This window comes from Rhinoderma darwinii, chromosome 2 (assembly GCF_050947455.1).
Source record: "Rhinoderma darwinii isolate aRhiDar2 chromosome 2, aRhiDar2.hap1, whole genome shotgun sequence".
Lineage (NCBI taxonomy): Eukaryota > Metazoa > Chordata > Amphibia > Anura > Rhinodermatidae > Rhinoderma > Rhinoderma darwinii.
The window spans coordinates 129,639,382-129,658,352 of NC_134688.1; the positions used below are offsets into that span (position 1 = coordinate 129,639,382).

Below are 18,971 nucleotides of genomic sequence, written 5' to 3' on the forward strand. Positions count from 1 at the left end.
ATGATTCCACTTCTAAACTGAAAGTGGTTATCTCGGACGTGACCCCTTTTATATGTTCAGCTCCTTTATATCTTGTATGTAATTTTATAGTATGGACATTTTGAGGAGTGAAGGCATGCAGTACTGGGACAACTCTTCTGCACGAACATCTCCTGTGTATGGCCAGATTAAGGTTCTGTTCAGACTGGGTTTTTTGTTTTTTCCAGTTCAGGGATTCTGTTTTTGTGTTTTTTTTGGCAGTCTGAAGCGATCTTTGTACCATCAAAAATACTAGAAACCTGATACACCCCTTTTTAGGTCAATAGGGTCCGTCTGGATTCTTCTGTATCTGTTTTAAAATGGATATGGCATAGCGGTCATGGCATGGTAAAAAATGGAAGCCATGATGCCAATGTGTACAGAGCCTTATGCTGCATAACAACACCTCAACAATAGGATTATGATATTATATTGTTTTTATCTAATTTGAAAAGCATTAGGCCCCATGCACAGGAACGTGCTTTTGCGGCTCCAATTCCCCCCGAAAATCCACGGGAGAATTGCAGCCCCGTTCATTTCTATGGGCCCATGCACACGACCGTTGTTTCCACGGACCTTGCATGGCCCAGGAGCCCGCACCGCAGAAAGAACGGACCTGTCTTATTACGGCCGTGTTCTGCGGTCCATGCTCAGAAAATAATGGCCGCGGCCATGTGCACAGCCCGCGATTTGTGGGCGGCTCGCGGGTGACACTCCACGGCGGCCAACCCGAAAATCCCAGCCGTGCACATGGCTACGGTCGTGTGCATGAAGCCTTACAGTTTCTCATACATCTGCTTTCAGGTATTTTCCTAGTTGTAACTCAGTCCATTTAAAAAAGGGTCGCACGCCAGTCCAGTCACTAAGTGGATGAATAGAAAAATGCGATAATGCAGTTTTGATAAATATTTTGCCTTTGCTAAACCAGGAGCGGAACCTAAAAACCTCTATACTTCTATTTTCTTTTCAATTCACTTGTGGTTTTGGCATAAAAATACGACACCGTCACTTTTGCTCAGTGATGTGAGTATTTGTAAGCTAGGATACATGATTTTAACATGCCCATAAACCTAAAGCTGTTCAGACACATTAAAGTCGGACTAATCTGCCAATTTCGGCTGACGATCTTATGAGTATTGGGCTTCCAGACAGTCCCTCCCAACGACAGATGGGGAAAAGAGGTATCCATTGAAAGGGAGATCAGCCGCTGCCAGACACCTAACCCCATTGAAAGTAAATTATGGGAGCTGAAAAATTGTGTGTCTGACAGCTATCCTCTGTATGGCGAGCTTTAGATTTCTGTTAATGCATGTCGCCATCTTTCTTGAGATCCTCCGACAATGTAGTCTTTTTGGAGGATGCCAGACAATTTCCCTATTTCTGCTGCCCTGGAAACTATGGACTGGACAGGTTAGATTTAAAAGCGTTTTCCACCACTTCTCTGGGGTCTACTATAGGAGGGGACAGATTAGAGGTTTTGCAGTTTTATTTGAATGCTCCATAGTTCTCTCTTCCTGGCAGGGTCCCCTGGACCCTGTCATTTTATATGTTCATTGCATCCTCTAATTGTAAAGGGATGCGCCGTATGTTGCTGCTGTATAAATAAAGGGGATTGTGGTTGTTGTTCACCATTTTCAAGATGACTGGGATCACTCTTGTTAACATCCGGTGGCAGAACCCCTGTAACGTATTCCTGCTCACAGCTAAAGTGTGTCAAACAAATCCTCAGTGGGCTAAATAGACTAAGGCCCCATGCACACGACCGTAGTTTTATCCATAATTACGGACCCATTCATTTCTACGGCCGACTGACACCACCTCGTATATTTACGGGAAGGTGTCGGTGCTGTAGAAATGCTCCGCAAAAGCTAGGACGTGCTAATTTTTTTGCTTTTTACGGACCATGCTCCCATACTTTATATGGGTGCACGGCCCGCAAATGTGGGTGGCTGTCAGCGGCCGGCCGTGCCCGTAATCACGGACTATGATTACGGGCACGGTCCCTAAACTCCAGGCTTATGTGTTTTCTCTACATTGATACATTGTAGCAAGCCATTATAGTTTATGGGCACATAGCTGTATATGTCAGGTGATTTTCCCGGTTGTATACACTGACCATGCACCACAGATGTGGTGTGAATTGAGCCTGAGGCCTCATGTACACGGCCGTATTTAGGCCTCATTCACACGACAGTGTCGGCCGGTTTGCATCCTTTCCGATTCCGTTCCGGGCCGTGTTGCCGTTTTTACCGGCCGATTTGGACCCGATTTGCATCCGTTTTTTTCCCTGACCGTTTTTTAATCGGATGAATTTTTTTATATATTATCTTCACATTACTAATAATGTTCATTCTTTTACTTCATTCGTTTTCAACATTCTTTTGTATGTCCCCCTGGACAGAGCGCTTGATGTCTCTGTCCATATCTGGATAGGGACATCAGGGGCAACTCCTGAAGTGGAATCTCCATGTGGACATCCAGGAGTTTCCCCTGATGTCACTGTCCATATATGGACAGAGACCTCAAGCGCTCTGTTCAGGAGCGGAATCCCCGAACACATGGGGATTCCGCTCCTTCAGGGAGCTAAAGTGGGGCTAGCACATAGCAGAGCGGGGAGATACCTCCCTGCTCTGCTATAGTGGCGTTGCTGCAATAGTAGCAGCAGCTGCTAGCGGCGCCATCAAAGGTGCCGCCGGGCCAGGGCGCTTTTAAAACAAGCAGGGGAAGGGAGCCAGCGCAGTGCTCCCTTCCACCTGCTGTACACCCCGGCCCTGCCACACAGTGTATCTCCAGCGTTGCCATTCGTCCGAATGGCATCAACTCCTCCTCCTCACATGCACTCTGCGCTGTGAGGAGGAGGAGAGAGTGCGCGAGCGACGGTAGACCCGGCCATCACTCGGGACACATTCCGGTGATGGCCGTGTATTACCCGGCCCCATAGACTTCTATGGCCGTGTATTACCCAGCCGAAAATAGGGCATGTCCCATTTTTTTGACGGCCAGTTTTCCCGGCCCGTCAAAAAATCGGTCGTGTGAATAGCCCCATTAGGGGTCTATTGTTCCTAATGCAGCCGGGTGACGGCCGATTTATGAACGGCCGTCACCTGGCCGGGAAACCCTGTCGTCTGAATTCCGCCTTATGGATCCAATTTGTATGTATCCATCTTTGTCGTAGCCCATACTGTACATCACCCTGCATGGGACTTTCTTGAGTTTTTGGGTCTTTCTCCATCCCACTGCATGCCTACTTAATATATACAGTGTGTTTGTAATAAATATATCTATTCTCTGACAGTTCAGTGTACGGGCTCGTCCTGGCCTAATACTGTGTCTTCCCACTTCTGCTTCCTCTCCCCCCTCACAGCATGAAGTCTCACAGACACGGAGATGGAAAGAACCTGCAGTCACATCTCCCTATTCTCTTTTCCCTGTCTTCTGACTACTGTATTACTCTAGGGAGTTGTTGTTTTTTTGGGGGGGGGGGGGGGGGGGATTGTCTGTATTTGCTATTGATTTAGCGAAAACAAACGACAAACAAAAAAACATATAACATACATTTTGAAGGTCTTGAGGTGCCCATGAAGAAACTTGCCTTGATATTCTGGGCTCGCAAAGAATACACCAGATAGTCAGTCATATTCTGTGCTCTATACAGCAGAGGCCTCTAGCGTGAAATCACACGTACATTTTTAGGGGAAGTGAGAGATGTATTACTGGCTGGTTATGTGCAGATGCTCACAGTCATCAGCTAAGGTTTCCGTCACACAACTTTAATTATTGTATAAGTAATGTAACATTTTATATATACTTTTCAACATCTGTTTGCTGTAAGTGAATGGGAACATCCTTGTTCACTTACTCAGCCTTTTCCCAGCACGAATAAAATTTTGAAAAGTGTTTGTAAAAGGGTTGGGAGGCTTCTAAAAACATCAGACTACGGCTTCTAAAGAAGATATTACACAATAACTGTGTGTTTAGCCCCAGCCAGAACTTCTTTTCACTTCTCTATACTGTATCATAGCATCCAGGAAGAAGTGCTTTATAAACAAATTGTTGCCAATAGATTTTAAGCTGACCTTACCCATAAAGTTTATAGGTAATGATAATTGTTCCAATCCATGCAAATTTGCGCCATTGCCCAGGACTGTTAGACCCAGTTCACACCAAGAGTTTTTTTTTTTTTATGCAGAAGCCGCGTCGTAATCCTTGCCAAAAAATAACTAAAACCCCCTCCCATTGATTTCAATGGGAGACGGAGACTTTTTTGTTTTTTCCCGGTTGACTTATAGCTGCTCGCAGGGTAAGAAAGCGGCATGTCCTTTTTTTTTTTTTGCCTGCAATCATCAATGGCCGTGGTTGAAAAATGCGGCAAAATACTCTGTGTGAATAGGGCCTTTAGGGTACCCACACATGTATCTGGTTTTGCCACAGTGCAGATTCGCAGCGGATTTCACCCTTTCTGCGTTGAATTTGTTGCAGAATTTTCTGCGATTGTCCCATATATCTGAATGGGTTCTGCAGAAACAACCCCAGTCAGATGTATGGAAATTTCTGCAACATCTGCCACGTTTTTATATACTCCTATCTTTCATACGTTTAATTCTTTGCAGTTGTTAGTGGTAAATGCGAAGTAGTGTCCCACAATTCAATCTGGCGGACTTTCTAATACGGTCTTAAATTCAGACAGCTTAGAATTAAACTAGATATGCTAAATATATCACAGTGGCTCATGGTGGATTATATTTGGTGCACCTTTAGACACTTCTGTTTAATTTTTTACCACCTCTTGGCTTATCTTAGCACAGTTGTGGCACATTGTAAGACCCCGGTCTTCCCACAAATTTGTCTGACTTCTGCAAAAAAAAAAAGTGCAACACCAATAATGAATCTGCCACAATGTTTTTAAGTGCTCACAATAGGGAAAAAAATGTTGGCCTATGGCTAAATTAGAAGGTATAATGCCCAACTTCACTGACTATGATGATGGCAGCATAGGTCCCTGGACCCATCAAGGCTGACCATTTGAACTTCCTGTAGTGTTAAGGAGCAGATCTGAACCTTTCTACTATATTCTCTAACTAGATTTGGATCCCAAGATCTGTGTGGGTTTATTTGCATGAGCATATCCATACAGTCAATCGACATTAAAGGGGTTATCCGGGGGCCAAAAATTGGATTGCAATAACATATTTATGTGAGACGAAGTATTTTAATTAAAAATTCTGTACTAAATGGTGTGGTTCAAACCTCGTGAATTGTTCCCGGAAGTCCTGGAGCTTTTCTAATAATAATAATAATAATAATGATGATGATGCTCTGACACGGCTCCACGTGACTGAGGGCTTGCTTCATGTGCTGTTCGTGAACATGACCGCAAGGGTCATGCTTTGCTCGGGGACTCCAGTACTGCTGCCAACGTCCCTGTCCATATATGGACAGTGATGTTGGCAAAAGTGCTGGAGTCCCCAGGCAGAGCATCAGCTGATGCTCTGTTCGGGGACTCCAGCGATATGAAACCCTTGAATTGACCAAATATGGACGTCGGGAGCAGTGCTGGATTCCCGAGCAAAGCGCTAGCTGATGCTCTGCTTGGGACTCAAGCAACAGGCAGTGTCACTTCCCCTTGTGGTCATGTTCACGAACAGCACATGAAGCAAGCCCTCAGTCACGTGGGGCCGTGTCGGAGCGTCGTCATTATTAGAAAAGCTCCAGGACTTCTGGGAACAATTCACGAGGTTTGAACTGCACCATTTAGTACAGAATTTTTAATTAAAGTACATTAGTAAGTTACTTAGTTTCACATAAATTGCATTGCAATAATATATTTTTGGTCCCCGGATAACCCCTTTAAGGTACGGACCTGCCATGTGTAAGTAAATACAGAACTTGGTTCAGGCCTGCACTGAAACATTTTAGAAAGTATATTGTAAAATGACATTCAAGTTTAAGCAAATGGACATAATTTATAAAGGCTACACATTTTTTTTTTTTATATCTGAAAACTGCGCAAGCGGGTAATAAAAACTTTATTTAGCAAACATTAGTCTGTTAGTGGAGTAGATGGGCTCTCCATATAGATCGGATAAGACTGAGAATTCTGCTGAAATTGAGAATACGACACATGCAGCAACGTCGTGCTCCTCCTCTTCTACTGAATTATTTATCTATCATAAACAGACACAGGCAGCATTTTATTTCTAGTTCTCTCCTTTCCTGCAGTCTGCTTGTCAGTGCGCCAGTTCTAAGTCATGTCGACGCCACATTACACAGGTATGTCAGCTTATGCCCTGGTTTATTCTAGGTGATGTCACACAATCCAAAGGGCAGTCTTTGGATTTTTTAGGGCTGGGACAAAGCAAACAAGCTACATGGGTGTGTGTTGCCTGTGTAGAGAAGCCGGTGGTAATGTAAAGGGCAGATGTTGTGTATGGCTAAAGTTCTGTTTACAAAATTCTGTAAGCTTTTAAGATCCGTATACAAAATACAGGGACAGAGTTTAATGTTTGGATTCATTAGAGGTGGATCTGTATAATGTACTAAATCTAGCCACTTAGTATTTGTGAAATGCATGCTGGATAATTACATACAACCTGGTCGAGCCAAACCTTCTATTTGTCATTGGCTTATTTTGGTTTGTTACACATCTGATATAACCTTGTCCTAAAGCATAGCTCCTTTACCCAGTTATACTGAGGATTTACATCAACTTCTTATACCATTGAAGGTGCTCTGTTTTAAAAAAAAAAAAGTGTGAAAAGACCGCACTCCCCTTTAAAGAGACTTAGGGCACTTATACTGTGGTGACAATCTCCTACATAAGGAGATCGGCGCTATAATGTAGGTGACAGCACTGCTTTTTATTTCGAAAAAATGATCAATATTTACCACTTTGAGCGATTTTTAGCTTTATGCTAATGAGTTTCTTAATGCCCAAGTGGGCGTGTTTTTACTTTAGACCAAGTGGGCGTTGTACAGAGGAGTGTATGATGCTGACCAATCAGCGTCATACACTTCTCTCCGTTCATTTACACAGCACTAGCAATATAGTTATATCACTGTGTGCAGCCACATACACAAACACTAACATTACTGCAGTGTCCTGATAATGAATATACATTAGCTCCAGCCAGGTCTGTAGCGTCTCTGTGAGATTTACAGCAAGGCAAGCGTAATCTCGCGAGATTACGATGTAACCTGTCATTTCAAACGAGATTACGTTTGCCTTGCTGTAATCTCACAGAAAAGATTCAGAAGTGTCAGGATTCTGAATAAACATCACGTCCAGGCTGGAGGTAATGTATATTCATTATCAGGACACTGCAGTAATGTTAGTGTATGTGGCTGCATGTAGAGATATAGCTATATCGCTATCTGCTGTGTAAATGAATGGAGAGAAGTGCATGACGCTGATTGGTCAGCGTCATACACTCCTCTGTACACCGCCCACTTGGTCTAAAGTAAAAACGCGCCCACTTGGGCATTAAGAAACGAATTAGCATAAAGCTAAAATCACTAATATAAAGTGGTAAAAATAGATTGTTTTTCTAAATAAAAAGCACTGCTGTCACCTACATTACAGCGCCCATCTCCTTATGTATGAGATAGGGCACTTATAATGTGGTGACAGAGCCTCTTTAAGATGGTCTATCTTTTTGTGCCACCAATTCTGTTTTCACTACAGATACTACCTATTTGTCTGCCTCCAGCGTTGGCAATAAACCTAATAATAGACTGCATGGACCAAAAAAAAAAAATCTGCATTGGCTGTTCAGACAGAAAAGCAGTGTAGATTTCCTTTCAATTGAAAGCTGCATTAAGAAAAAGTTTATGTAGTTCCATATGACAGACTGTGACATCTACATCTTAAAGAGGCTCGGTCACCAGATTTTGCAACCCCTATCTGCTATTGCAGCAGATAGGCGCTGCAATGTAGATTACAGTAACGTTTTTATTTTTAAAAAACGAGCATTTTTGGCCAAGTTATGGCCATTTTTGTGTTTATGCAAATGAGGCTTGCAAAAGTACAACTGGGCGTGTTGAAAAGTAAAAGTACAACTGGGTGTGTATTATGTGCGTACATCGGGGCGTGTTTACTACTTTTACTAGCTGGGCGTTCTGATGAGAAGTATCATCCACTTCTCTTCAGAACGCCCAGCTTCTGGCAGTGCAGATCTGTGACGTCACTCACAGGTCCTGCATCGTGTCAGACGAGCGAGGACACCGGCACCAGAGGCTACAGTTGATTCTGCAGCAGCATCGGCGATAGCAGGTAAGTCGATGTAGCTACTTACCTGTAAACGCTGATGATGCTGCAGAATCAATTGTAGCCTCTGGTGCCGGTGTCCTCGCTCGTCTGACACGATGCAGGACCTGTGAGTGACGACACAGCGTGATCTCTCGAGAACACGCTGTGTCTGCACTGCCAGAAGCTGGGCGTTCTGAAGAGAAGTGGATGATACTTCTCATTAGAGCGCCCAGCTAGTAAAAGTATTAAAAACGCCCCGATGTACGCACCTAATACACGCCCACTTGGACTTTTACTTTTAAACACACCCACTTGGACTTTTGCAAGCCTCATTTGCATAACTACGAAAATGGTCATAACTTGGCCAAAAATGCTCGTTTTTTAAAAATAAAAACGTTACTGTTATCTACATTGCAGCGCCGATCTGCTGCAATAGCAGATAGGGGTGGCAAAATCTGGTGACAGAGCCTCTTTAAAGTAGCAGTAAATTGAATTAGATTTTAACAAATCTCACCCACACGCTGCATACAATTTCTGTGTAGAAACTGACCTGTGGTACAGATATTTTAATCCGCATCATGTCAATATATGCTGCAGAATGGTTGCATGTATTTTGCGATTTTTCGGTGTTTGTTGTGGATTTTTGCTCCCCCATTGAACTCAATGGGAAGAATTTGTAAGTAGGTAAACAATACTCCCCTTCTATAGCGATGCCTCACTGCTCCCCCATCTGGTCTCAGTGCTGCCAGCCTCCTGAGATGACATTTCATCCCATGTGACCACTGCACATGGGACACAACATCATGATCACGTTGCTTTGGTGATTCCAGGAGAGGTGAGTACGGGCTTATTCTTTTTTTTTTTTTTATTCCATCTTCTCCCCTCTTCTCCGCATTCGCAAATCTGCACTAAATCAAACATGATTTGCTGCAGACATTCAGCCGAATTTCCTGCCGTATCTGGTTCGGATTGGCTGAAGAGTTTTCTTCAACAAATCGGACCTGTGCGAATATACCCTAACATAAAAATGCGAATGTATGAAGTGGAGGGTAGACTGTTAAAACAAATAACTTAAAGAGGCTCTGTCACCACATTATAAGTGCCCTATCTCCTACATAAAAAAACTATCTATTTTTACCACGTTATTAGCGTTTTTAGCTTTATGCTAATTACTTTCTTAATGCCCAGCTGGGCGTGTTTTTACTTTAGACCAAGTGGGCGTTGTACATAGGAGTGTATGACACTGACCAATCAACGTCATGCACGTTAATTTCCTCAGAGCATAGGGATCCTGCTAGATCACTATGTGCTGTCTTATACTGACACATTAACGTTACTGAAGTGTTATGACCGTGAATAGACATTCCTTCCAGCGAGGACGGGATGTCTATTCACCATCCCAACACTTCGTTAACGTTTCTGTGGCACTTGCAGCAGAGCAAGCATAATCTCGCGACATCACGCTGTAAATGATAGGTTACAGCTGGAAGGAATGTCTATTCACTGTCTAAACACTTAGCATAAATCTAAAATCACTCATAACGTGGTAAAAATAGATCGTTTTTCTAAATCAGAAAAACTTTGCTGTCACCTACATTATAGCGCCCATCTCCTTATGTAGGAGATAGGGCACTTATAATTTGGTGACAGTCTCTTTAATGTGCTGCTTTGTTTTAATTGGTTGCCGACACAGGACCAGAATACTCACCCTGAGCAGCGGTTTCTTGCCGCATTAGGACAAACATTCTTATCCTGTGTGACTGACAGACCGTGTTCCGGCGCGATCAGTAGCGGAGCAACGGCTGAAATACACAACCGCAGCCCCTCTCTAACGGTGGACAGAAGAGAACTTTTCTCTCTGCCGTTAACCCCCTTGAATCCCGCGATCAAAGCGGACTGTGGCATTCAAAGTGAAACTGAGAAGGGGGGACTCCCCTTTGATCGAGTCACACTTAATCCCGAGGTTTCAGGTTTTCCGACGGAATCGACTACGCTATTGATTCCACCGGAAACCTGCTGGAATGGTGACGAACGGACCAAATAGAAAAATAATAACATACATACTTGCCTATACCCGTTCCCCCGCCGGGTGGAGGATCCTTCTCCTCATTATACTGTATATGGGAGGTAGGGGGGATTATACTGTGGGGGCAGCTATGGGGAGCATTATGCTGTTGGCGGGCATTCTACTGTGGGGGCAGCTATGGGGGCATTATACTGTGGGGGGCATTATACTGTGTGGGGGAAGCTGTGGGGGGCATTATATTTTGTGAGGGCAGCTCTGGAGGGCATTATACTGTGTGGGGGCAGCTATGGGGGGCATTATACTGTGTGGGGGCAGCTATGGGGGGCATTATATGGTGTGGGGGCAGCTATGGGGAGCATATATATATATATATATATATATATATATATATATATATATATATATATATATATATATATATATATATATATATATATTTTTTTTTTTTTTTTTATTTATTAATAGACCACTGCATTACTTTTGCTAGCAAACCCGTGTAACGGGCTTTCTGTACTAGTATAGATATATGCCAGTACATTAAAGTTAAAAAAAAAAATCAAAATAAAAAATCTCTCTTTTGGGTTAAGTAATGTTAAATAAATACACCGAAAAGCAAATTTTTTACTATAAATAAACTTTACAAAATATAAGTCCCAAAAAATGAAATAATATGCACATATTTGGTATCGCCACAACCATAATAACCTGTACAACAAATTTATAACATTATTTATGAAGATCGGTTTATGGTGTAAAAATAAATGAAAACTGCAGCGAAACTGTTTTGTTTTTTTTTCAGCATTTTTGACAAAATTTTAATTAAATGATAATGTAAATGTACCAAAAAAAATGACACCTACATAAAGTGCAACTCGTCCCACAAAAAACAAAGTTTCGTACAGCTATGTTGAACAAAAAAAAACAAAGTTATGAGCGCCAGGATGTAAAGACTGAGATCTAAAAAAATTGTTTTGTCTTCAATGCCAAAACTGGCCGTGTCGGTATTAATATTGTATTCTTATTATTCAGAATGTTTATTTAAAGAGACTCTGTCACCACATTCTAAGTGCCCTATCTCCTATATAATGTGATCGGCGCTGTAATGTTGAGAAGTGTTTATTATTTTGAAAAACTATCATTTTTGAGCAAGTTATGAGCAATTTTAGATAGATACACAGGACCCGTTGTTACTGAAGCCGTCAGGTCCGCGGGACTGACTGATTCAGTGAATCGTGGCAGATACCGCTGCAATGTATAGAGAATACAGAGCAGCTCTATCTAAAAAGTAAGATAAATGTTTAGTAAAAAGTATTTACAAAGTTACACAAAACACTCTGATGCGCATATATATATAAGAAAATCCCACAGCACTCCGATATAGTGAAAAAATGGTGGTTTATTCAATCAGCACAAGCTGCAACGTTTCCGTCCTGCTATAGCATTGATGCTTGAAAAGGTCCTATAGCAGGACGGAAACGTTGCAGCTTGTGCTGATTGAATAAACCACCATTTTTTCCACTATATCGGAGTGCTGTGGGATTTTCTCTTATATTTACCCATATCTCCTGGATCGGGATTACCTGCCTGCACCTTATACCATCTTGGAATTTGATTTTATATAATATATAATTGTACCTTTCAAGGGTGTTCATAGCCTTTTAAGGTTTGCATTTTCAATCGAACAGTCACCAAATATTGTAATTGACATCAACTTCTCTTCTGTCCAGAAGTGTTTCAAATCTTGTGCATTCAATATAAGTGAATGGAAACGTTCATGATTAGGGAGGAAAATCAAATTGTGTAACTTAAACGGCATGAAATGAACATCAGACAACAGGCGGCGTGTGATCTGAAGATGTCTAGCCCTGCAGTTCTTACAATTTATGTGGGAATAACTTCAATAGCGTTTTTATCCCTTGACGCATTTCTAACATTTATTGAAAAACTGACTGCATCTCTATCTGATTTTTTTTTTCTTGAATTGGTGAGATATTTGTTACAGGATTTACTGAACAGTGCTGCTTGGCAGTGAAATGCAAAGGGATTGATAGAATCTTTTTTTTATCAGCAGCATTCTTGCAACATCATTGGAATCCTTCAGCCTTTCGTAATTTAAAGTGGTGACCACTTCTCATTGCAAGAAATGAGACTTCCTGCAGGATTACATCATTACGCAATAATGGATTCTGATAAACCTGACACTTAAAGAGAATATCTGGGAGGTCACTGTGATACATCCTCCTTGTAAACGTGTTGCATTTTGTCCATGATATTTATTCTATAAATGAGAAAATATTTCATGGGACAATTCTGGAAACATAGTAGAATGTGACTACTTTATTTTGAGAAGGGACTATAGCCAACCTAGTTGTGGGGCTCAGCATGCACCCAAAGGTCGCAATACACCTCCAATAGCTGTTGACTGAACGCTCATTTAGCCGACAGCTATTCCTCCTGACCTCCCTGTGCACGCTCAGTTTGGCAGTATGCATCTGTTCTCAATGAGTACAGGGGAATAAGACTCTGCCAGACACGGCAGCTTATCACCCTTCAGAACAAAGGCATGTTAAAATTCAACGTTCCCAGTCCGTTAGATGTCGGGGTAAAAAGAACGTTGGCCGAACTTCTATTACACATTAGATGGTCATTCGGTTCCACCGATATCATCAGGTTCGGTTGACCTTAGTATATTGCGTATATCCAACTTAAAGGGGTTATCCATGACCGGACAACGGATGACCTATCTACAGGATAGGTCATTCGTATATGATCGGTTAGAGTCCGACACCCGGACCCTACACCGATCAGCTGCCTCCAGGCATCAGACGTCTATGATGGAAGCAGATGGCTCTGGTTTACGGAATAGCGACCAAGCTGCAGCTCTGTTCCTATTCAAGTGAATAGGAGCAGAGCTGCAGAACAGCCGTTATGCAGTGGTCAGAGCCATCTGCTTCCGGAGGCAGCCAGAGCAGCTGATCGGTGCGGGGTCTGGGTGTCGGACCCCCAATGGTCATATACTGATGACCAATCCTGTGGATAGGTCATTAGTTTTCCGGTTGTGGACAACCTCTTTAATACTTCCATGTTAGTCTTGTAGCTCTCCAGGAGCCAATTGGACTTTTTTCTTGTGGTAGGGCACAATAGAAATATAATAGGAATAGCAGGACATATTGAAATGGGTCATCTAAATTGACAACCTATTTAAGGGGTTTTCCAGGACTTGATTGCTAGAGGTCATGAGTTGGAACCCCACCAATCTAACATTGATACTCCAGCCTAATAAGGCCTCATTCACACGGCAGGGTTTCCCGGCCGGGTGCCGGTCGTTCATAAATCGGCCGGCACCCGGCTGCATTGGGAATGATAGACCCCTAATGGGGCTATTCACACGACCGATTTTTTGACGGCCGGGAAATCCGGCCGTCAAAAAATAGGACATGCTCTATCTTTGCCCGGGCACCCGGCCGCCCGGCTCCCATAGAAGTCTATGGGGCCGGGTATTACACGGCCATCACCGGAATGTGTTCCGAGTGATGGCCGGGTTTCCCGGTGCTTGCGCTCTATCTCCTCCTCCTCACAGCGCAGAGTGCATGTCAGGAGGAGGAGTTGATGCCATTCTGACGAATGGCATCGCTGCACACTGTGTTGCAGGGCCGGGGTGTACAGCAGGTGGAGGGAGCGCTGCGCTGGCTCCCTTCCCCTGCTTGTTAAAAGCACCCTGGCTCGGCGACACCTTAGATGGCGCCGCTAGTAGTAGTAGCAGCTGCTGCTGCGGCTGCTACTACTGCAGCGACGCCACTATAGCAGAGCGGGGAGGTATCTCCCCGCTCTGCTATGTGCTAGCCGCACTTTAGCTCCTTGAAGGAGCGGAATCCCCGTGTGTTCGGGGATTCCGCTCCTGGACAGAGCGCTTGATGTCTCTGTCCATATCTGGGCAGTGACATCAGGGGAAACTCCTGAAGCGGAATCCCCGAACACATGGGGATTCCCCTTCAGGAGCTGCCGCTGATGTCACTGTCCGGATCTGCCCGGCCCGGCACGGATGCATAACTTTATGCAAACCGGCCGGGCAGAATGGCCGATTTTACCGGCCGGCACTCGGGCTCGGACCCGACCCGGTCGTGTGAATCCCGCCTTAGCATAGGCTATCGATGTTTGTACCAGACACACCTGTAAAGGGGTTTTCCCCCTCTGAGAACATGTATCACCTATTTACAGGATCGGTAGTAAATGTATAATTGCAATGAGCCCCACCTCCGGGACGCCTAAGATCATTAAAACTGGGTCGGGACCCCACCGTTTCTCCTCACTGCACGATCGCAGTGAAGGAGGATTTTGAATGAAGCGGCGGTCGCACATGCGCCCTGCTGTTCCATTCAATGTCTGTTGGGCTGACAGAAACAGCCGAACGCTGTAGAGAATGTGGCCTTTGGTCTGAACAATTTAATGATCTAATCTGCTTGTGTAACAGACAAAGGATTTAAATTCTGTAATTTGTTCAATGAGAAACCGTTTTAATGATATAAAACCTACATATAAACTGTATCGTTCCTTTAAATACCAATAAAATGTTAGGGGCACTAAGCAGTGTACGTATTAGGTTTGATAAATGGCCAGGAGATTGTAGGTTATTCATTCTTAAGGACTCTAATTATTTAATGATCATTTATAATAAGTATATATGCATGAATTCATTAGAAATAATGAATGTCTTCAATGTATAGTGAAAGGGATATGTCATAAGCTTGTTATCGTGGGCAGCTTCACTGCTAGGATCCCCACCGATATAACCAGGAGTGATTTGCTGACCTATTCAGAGTATTCAGTGGGATGTTTTGTAGCCACTGTCCTTTTCTAACCATTTGAGGATGACCATATCATGTATTTTGTAAAGGACACGGTCATAAAACAGTCTGTGTTTGTTGAAGGGCTGCAGGTAATTTGATTTTCTTACAGCAGATCTGCTCTGTAAAGGGTCTTTTACATGTGGTGAGAATTGCCCAAACGGTTGTTTACGATCATAGTTTGGTGTAAAAATGTGCAGCGATCACACCACAAATGGTAATTTGTTCATTTGTCATTGATCAAATCTTTTAGGATGACCTATAAATCGTTTGTCGGCAGTTCATCCACACGTTTAAACAGTAGTGGAGGCAGGGGGAGAGGAGGAGATGTGCGATCCCACGAACAATCGCATCGATCAACGCTTCTTACGCCAATTTGTCTACCCACGTAAAATGACCCTTATTGGATGCTTCCCATTCATACAGAGCATAGGTCTTGTAATAAGTATATTGGGGAATTGTTATATATGCAATTCTTTGACATACAAGTGTAGGTTCTTCTTTCGCTCACAGAAGGTGAACCTACACTTAGTTATTTTACTTTCTTTGTATAGAATAAATATAATAGAAACTGGTAAAATACTGTTTACTGTGAAGTATGTTCTTCTAAAAAGTTCTAGCTGTCTCTATACGTTGTACTTATTCTAGCAGGGACCCTGTCATTGAGATGGTTTGGTTATCTGATTATCTTTTAACTGTGTCATGGAAATCTTCTTTTACACTTTTTGGTTTGAGGTCACAAAGTTTTTAGGTTTCCTGTGTCCTTTAACATCCATCCTGTCACAATTGTATTTATAGGATCTTTCAATATCCGGCTTACACTGTGTGTATATATACTATGTATGCAGCTGATGAACATACTCAATGTATACAAACGTCCTCACACTCCCCTTATTACAGCACGGTCCCCTAGGTTTTAGCTCGAAAAACAAATTGAGAAAGTACACACAAGCTTGATCACTTTGAGTCATCGATAACTCCTCTTGACAATGCTTCTGTAAGAAGTGGATCGAGCATGGGGGCAATGGGCCCTTAATCTCTAGCGTAATGGCGCAGTAAGGATAAACACAGCTCTTTGCCAAACTTAAAGGGGTTGTATGGTTTCAGAAAATTTATGGTTTTTTTTGTATGATTAAAGTTCTACAATTTTTCAAAATGCTTTCTGTATTACTTCCTCATGGTTTTCAAGATCTCTGCTTGTTGTTGTTCAGTAGTTTACTTCCGCTGGATAAAATTCTGTCCGTGGTCAAGTGATGAACACACAGGTGCACGACTTGTTAGGGTATGTTCACACGCAAACTCAAAAACGTCGGAAAATACGTAGCTGTTTTCAGATGGTTTTTTGAGCCACTCGCGATTTTTGCAGCGTTTTTACGGCCGTTTTTGGGCACATGTTTGGAGGCGCTCTGCTTCAGATTTTTCGGCCATTTACGGCCCGAAAAACGACCGAAAATAAGCTGTGTGAGCATACCCTAACAAGACACTTCTCGTAGACACGTACTGTAATTGTAACGATCCCATGATACTTCTCTTAGAGGCAACGAGCTTACAGTTTACTATAGATATATCTGTATCGATATATCTGACACTTTCTGGTACTCATACGGAGGTACAATGCATGGTTACAGGGTTAGCTTGGCCTGGCTTTTGCTGTGTGGAACAACTCGCAACTCACTAGACTTTTCTTCTGTTGTCCTATCTGTGCTCCTGTTGTCAGGTACATGTCCCCATAGCTAGTAACTTCAGGCACTGCCATCCACTACGTCATCCTCTGTGCTGCAGTCTCTTTCTCTACACGCAGCACCCCCCCCCCCCATTTGCGGCCACAGTCCAGCTAGTGTTTCAAGCAGTACGGATGGCGAGTCTACCTCCGACAGCAGTCTCTATCACCTGAGCTCAACAATCACTGGCGGAAAAAAAATGTGTGTGTTTTTTATTTACTCTGGGGCTACTCCGATATATAACATGACCCTTTACGAAGTCATCGAATCTACCCTTAAAGAAAACAATTTATACACATAAGGCCCCATGCACACGACCGTAAATTCTCCTGTAATTACGGGCCCATTCATTTCTATGGCCGACGGACACCTTCCCGTATGTCTCTGGAAGGTTGTCCGTGCCGTAGAAACATGCCGAAAAAAATAGGACATGTCCTATTTTTAAATTTTACGGACCGTGCTCCTATACTTTATACTGGGAGCACGGCCCGTAAAAACGGCCGGCTGGCCGTGCCCGTAATCATGGGTCCTAATTACGGGTGCGGTCGTGTGCATGAAGCCGAATACTACATGTCAGTGTCTTGCCAGGCCCACCTTACCACTGCCTATATACATATATATGAGATCCAGATCTTCAGGATATGGTGACAAAGTACATTGCAAAGTCATTGATCTGTTGTATGTGTCTGATCACATTACCTCAATGCTTAAATTTCAAGCCATAGTAAATGTATAAGAAATTCCTCTTGCACTGGGAATCCCTGTCAAGTCTCTTTTTTTTGTTTTCTCTCCTATTAAATAAATGCGTTAAATGTGCTTCTAAGGGTAAGACCCCACAGAGTGACATTCACGTGGCCGCACCGGCACCCTGTTTGGCACTGTTGTCAAATTGCTCGTTAATAGATGCACGTTGTTGCGGGTAAAATGACTGTTTACCTGCAAAATCGTGAGCCCAAAAACCGTGGGCACACAATTTTGCAGGTAAACAGTCGATCTAACCGCAGCAACGCGCGGCCGTTAACAAACCATTTGATAACCGTGAAGAACAGGGTGCATAGATGTAGTTCTGTTGAAGTATAGACCTAGAAACTGTCAGCAGGTGTTAAATACTCACGGATCCTTTTAACTGCAGTTACTGCTGACAGATGAATAGGGTTAGGGGAGCAATCATGAGGCGCTTGCATCCCTCCTGTGCCCTTGGGTGTGTAGGGCCTGCCTGTATTTTTTTATTTTATTTTAAATTTGTCCTTCAATGATAAATCAGAGGCACAAACTACATTTGGATCACCCGCTATACAACAGAACCTCTGGTGTCCTGTATTGACCGCTCGCCACCAGCACTTTTACCACCGGCATCTTGTCCAAACATTCGCTCCTCTGAACATTTGGCAGAAAAAATGTTTTACGGGAATTTATCAGATCTCTTTGGACATAGGAATAGTAAGGGATTCTCCAAAAGATGGTTTCGCTTATTCCTGATGGTAGATGCTCCCAGAAACACAAATCATCGTCTTTAGGTCTTTTTCCAGATCACCTGTGAAGTGAAATCAATTTAGGAAATAGGAGGTTCTGGATAACAAATGTGTGGAACCTTTCTTTCCTGATTATTAACCGTACGCTCATATGTTCAGTCATCGTATAGTTAGGCTGGGTTCACACACCCTATTTACGGACGTAATTCGGGCGTTTTAACCTCGAATTACGTCCGAAAATACGGCTCCAATGCGCCGGCAAACATCTGCCCATTCAAAGAAGTGCCTGTCACTTCTTGGGACGTAATTGGAGCCGTTTTCCATTGACTCCATAGAAAAACGGCTCCTATTAGGTCCGTAATGGACACTGCGAAAAAAGCCTGCCCTTGCCTTTACGTCTGAAATTCCAGAGCGGTTTTCTCCTGAGGCGTATTTCAGGCGTACCGGATGTGTACGTGTGAACATACCCTTATAGGTGCTTAAAAGAAATGGGGTAATGGGGTGTTCTGAAATGAATGCTGTATTAAGACTAGTCAGAAATCTGTTTACCCCCGCCCTATGTTATATCTCGCTTTGAGCTCTATGCGAGCCCAAGGGATGGACATTAGTTACTAAAAATATTTCTGATGCTAGAATTTTTTTTTA

At 43.1% G+C, this 18,971-nt stretch overlaps 1 protein-coding gene across 3 annotated transcripts in view; it reads left to right on the forward strand.

The window, feature by feature from the left end:
• Positions 1-18,971, forward strand: part of ELF1 (E74 like ETS transcription factor 1) — a 130,373-nt gene that overhangs the window by 52,797 nt on the left and 58,605 nt on the right. The gene's annotated exons all lie outside the window — the stretch shown is intronic.